Raw genomic sequence first — 5215 nt, forward strand, 5'->3', positions numbered from 1 at the left:
AATAATGAGGTTGGCCCAGGACTGGGCAGTGTTTCGTTCTGTTGTACATCGGGTCACTATGAGTCGGTACTGATTCGATGGCACCTAACAACAACAATATCTCAGTGGCATCTACCCACCAAGTAATGGTTCCTGGTAACCACTAATATACTTTAGACTCCATCCATTTGCCTATTGTAGCTATTTCTTTCTTATTTATTTTTTATTATCCCTTCTTTTTGTTTTAACTGCCTTCCAAGTCACCCAAGGTAATACATGTTGAACCTCTATCCAGTGAATAATTCTCCCTTTTTCTCTCTCTCCTGGTAACCATGTTTCTGTTAGCATGAAAACCTTTTCTTGACTTTTTTGAATAGGGGGGTCTTATAAAATATTTGCCCTATTGTGATTGACTAACTAATTTCAATCCTGCAGATTTATCATGTTATGAGATGATTGACAGATTGTTTTTCACAGTATTCCACTGTGTGCTTGTGCCAAAATTTGTTTAACCAAGTTGGAATCGACTTGACGGGAATTAACAACAAGCATCTTTTTGCTTATGTCACTAAAGATGAAACGAACATGGATATGCAGATATCTATTTGTGTCTTGGCTCTTACTTCTTGATGATATATATCAAGAAGAGATTGCTGGGTCATATGGTATTTCTATTTCCAACTTTTTGAGAAAGCCCCATAGTTTTCTCCAGTGGTTGCATTTTGGAAGGGGCAAAAATATGGATCTCTTCCAATCAGTTGTCCAGGTAGCTGCCTTCCAAATTTCTTGGCATAGATGAATGAGTGCCTCCAGCGCTGGATCAGTTTGTTGAAATTTTTCAACTTGTATTCTATCATTCCTGGAACCTTGATTTTCGCCAATGCCTTCAATGCACCTTGGACTTCTTCCTTCAGTATCATTGGCTCTTGATATGCTATCTCTTGAAATGGCTGTTTATGGACTATTTCTTTTTGGTATAGAGACTCTGTGTATTTCTGCCATCTCCTTTTGATGCTTTCTGCATCGTTCGATATTTTGTCCATAGAATCCTTCAGTATTTCATTATTTTCTTCAGTTCTTTCAGCTTGAAAAATGCTAAGTGTGTTTTACCCTTTTGGTTTTCTAAATTCAGGTCCTTTGTGCATTTATTTAATTGTACTATTTGGCCTTGTCTTCTCAAGCTGCCCTTTGAAATTTCTGTTACGCTCTTTTACCTTCTCATCTCTTCCATTTGATTTAGTATCTCTATGCTGGAGAGCAAGTTTCAGTCTCTTCTGACATCATTTTGGTCTTTTCCTTCTTTCTTTTCTTCTTAATGACCTTTTGCTTTCTTCCAGTAGGGTGTTCTTGATGTCATCCCACAACTCTTTTGATCTTCAGTCATTAGTGTCAAATGCATCAAATCTGTTCTTGATATGATCTCATAATTCAGGTTGGATATGTTCAAGGTCATAGTTTGGCTTTTGTGGACTTGTTTACATTTTTTCAGCTTCAGGCTGAAATTGCATAGGAGCAATTGATGGTCTGGCCCATGGTCTGACCCTGTCCTGGTATTGGCTGACGATGTGGAGTTTTTCCACCATCTCTTCGCACAGTTGAAGTCAATTTGATTTTTTTTTTTTAATGTTTATTGTGAATTATGTAATAGTTTACATGGGAGAACATTAGCTTTCATTCATCCTATCATATATTGTTTCATTGCCATGGTTACAATCCTCTCCATGCATCATCAACCAACCAAAGGGTATACCCCACAAGCCTGCCTCTCTGTCAAAAGCACACAGCCCCTCTCCCTCTCTGGATCTAGAGTCCCCAGCCGCTCTATCTCTCCACGTCATCATCTCTGTCTCCCTCTCTGGTGTCACTGTTTCTCTGGGTAGGGTCCCACACTCTGCTCTTCTCCTTTGATGGTCCCAGGGACCTTTGCTCCTGAACTGCAAAGTCAACCACTCCCCTCCTTTTGCTACAAAATATCTACCTTTACATTTCCAACCCTCACAGTCAGTCCTGATAACAATTATTCACTATTGTATCACAAGAGACCTATCCCCATTTCCTTTCATCAGCCCTGCCCAGACAGATTGGATACTACGCAGTGGAGATTCTACCTTCCTCCATGCTCTCTGGATCTAGGCTCCCTCTTGAAAGCTTGTAAGCCAGTCACTTCTTGCCTTTGTAGCTCGCCCCTGCCCCCCGCCGGCCTTTTGGGTAGCCAATGTCCAAGTTGCCCATCCCTGTCTACCCTGAGTATCGAGGGGGTAGGAATGGTCCTCACTGTAAAGATTTGTTCCCTCTTTTGAGCTACTGCATCCATAGGTATAGGTCAAGTTCATCAAATTGTATCAGATTACTCTTTTTTTTTTCTTTTCTTTCCTCTTCTAGTTGAGTTCTGATCATGCAGCCATTGAAGCCAGGTCACGTGGATACTATCTGCAACTGTGGGTATTCTTGTGCATATGCCCTCACTTCTTATCAGCTGGACACTTCACTCTCCACTCTAGTCCTCTGTGGCTATGTCACGGACTCTGGGCCCTGTATAGTGTTTCCAAGGAGCAACTGGTGACTTTGAACCACAACCTTGCGGTTCTTACCAACCTTGCAGCTGAGTGCTTATCCTACAGCACCACACCACACAAAATAAAAAAACTGCTAAGCAAAACCAGGGAGAGGGAAGATATAAAAAGAAGGGGACTAGAGAGTAGTAAAGAAAGATCAAGAGTAAAAAAAAAAGAAGACGATGAAGGAGAAAAGAGAAACAGAAGAAGAAAACAAACTACAGACAGAAAAGATACAAAGCAAAGGAAGGGAAAGAGAGGGAGAAGGAAGACTAATCAAACTTAACTGATGAAAGGGGGGAAAACAGAACAGTGCAGGCGCTGGATCCAGAGAGGAGGCAGCTCTGAGGGGCTCCTGCTAGTGAAAGAGTTCAAGAGCAGGGAGATGGCAGCAGGCCCTTGGTGTTGTCTGTCAGGACCAGTAGTCCAACCATGAGGACTCCTGCTAGTCCAAGTTTGGCCTGTAGATATGCATATCTAGAGCAGAGCCTGCTCAAATCCAGGCACCAAGATGATACAGCCAGCGCCCACCTTAGTCTGGTTCAGTCCACACCTGCACAGCTCTGAATCCCCAGACAGCAGGGCTGCACTGGGATGAATGCGGGTGGGGACCAGCCACACCTACAGTCACCAGGGGAGCAAGGGGAACAAGAAAGTATCACAACTTTCCTGTCCCAGTTGCCCCAGTGAATCTGTACTGCCAGGCTGCTGTCTGTCTCCAAAGCTGCCTGCAAAAGTTCAAAATGGCCAAGCCGCAACTGGTAAGGTGACCGTTCACCAGTCTCTCTCCTTTCTTCATCGTTCCTGCTCTTATTCTCTGCCAGAAACTATCCAATCCACTTCTCTAACCTTTTCTCTGAAGCTCAGGGCTCAAGATTATCATGTGTGTCTGTTTCATTTGGTCTCCCATATCTTTGTTGTAGAGGGTCTGCATGTAACGTGTCTGCCTAGTCCACCATCTTGCCAGAACTCCCTTGAATTTTAATACAGTAGACTTTATGGGGGTTGCATTCATAATTGTGGGGTTGTATATATGCAAGTCAGACATTCATGGCTTGGAAGACTACCAGTAAGTAAAGCATATGATTGTTGCCAAGAATTTGATCTAGAACCTCCCTTTAAGCTTCTCCTTGGCCTTTATTTGTTCACAAAGGTGGAGCTTGTCCAGGTGAACCTACCTGACTAAAGCTGTGTGGGAGCCTATGACTGACTGCGGAAAGTGTGTCCTTTCAGAGCTATTCACAGTTCTCAGCCTAAATGAGGATGCCCACTGTCACAGACCCCATGGACAAGCAGGCTGTCCATTCGTTTGCAAGGTAAATTTCCTGTTCTGTGCAGACACACAGCGTAAGACGTTCTAAGGAGCTCAGGAGGCTGGAAGTCACTCTCTCCACACCATTTCACCTGATTTTCTCCTATGATGACTGGCTACCTAGTCTGCATAGCATATCTTCTTTGAAATCAAGCTTCTCCAAGAGAAGGGTTAGAGGGGGAGATCACTAGAGGGGGAGATGACTTAGGGCTCATGAACAGCCACCATCTGTTTGTTAGCTAAGACTTAGAGCCCGTGTGCTTCCCAGGTCTGGGCACCTTCTCTCTCAGGCCATACCTTGCTCACCTTTGACTGGCCACATCCTGCTAGAAAGGCAGGAAGTGGAGGGAAGAATGTTTGCTGAAGCCTTTATGTGTAGGAATTTCCAAAGGACTAAGTTGAAGCCCTGACTCCTTGTATTAACTAGTTGAGTAGGTTTGGGAGGCTTTCTTTCTCTCTTGGCCACATTCTCCTCAGTTATACAATAGAGACTGGGAAAGATGAGTTCCACAGTCTTTTTTGTTTATGACGCTCTGAGATAGCACAGTGAGCACAAAATCATGTTATCTCAAAGTCAGTGTTCTAAGAGGACATGTGAAAACTTGGCATGGTTGGATTTTCTTTTTCTCCTCAGCATTGTAACACAATGCCTGCAAGTGATGTGTATCTCTTTTCCCATCTCTGAGGGCACTGATGGAATGAGTAAGGAGCCAGGGTTGGATTAACCAATAAACAAGGTAAGCATGTATTAGGGCATCAACAAAACAGGGGTACTAGTTGTCCAAGACAAAGGTCCGTGGATGCCAGGCAAGCAGGCCATAAAGAAAAGTGTGTGCCATGTGGAAGGGAACTGGCAGGACACTAAATGAAACTGATCCTAGTTCCGGTGTGTGAGAATGGTCTCGCTGGAAATAAAGTTCATGCAACATGACTAGGGGCCCCTATGTTTAAGATTGTTTAAATTATGAGGCCCCTACTAATTCAACACCTTCACTGACACCTGTCTCCTACAGTCCCCTCTGTGTAATTGGACTCCTTATCTCAGTAGGTCTCCTGGATGTATAGTATTTTTTTCTAGTAAACATATGATAGGGGTGAGCTGTCAATTTTTAAAAAATTTTTTAAGTTTTTATTGTGGATGAGTGAAAGTTTACAGGGCTAATCATCAATTTTACATTCAACAAATCATACACCTTGTTTCATTACAGTGATTACAATCCCCTCCATGTACCATCAGTCAACGGTATTTCTCTCTAGTCACTTTAGCTCTTTAAAAAAAAATAAAACAAACACTCAGGCATATATAATAATTTACACCACCAAAGGGCACATTCTGCAAGTCTGCCTCCTGGTCGCCAGCTCTCAGTCC

The sequence above is a fragment of the Chrysochloris asiatica genome, unplaced genomic scaffold (genome assembly GCF_000296735.1).
Source record: "Chrysochloris asiatica unplaced genomic scaffold, ChrAsi1.0 scaffold00156, whole genome shotgun sequence".
NCBI classification, from domain to species: Eukaryota; Metazoa; Chordata; class Mammalia; order Afrosoricida; family Chrysochloridae; genus Chrysochloris; species Chrysochloris asiatica.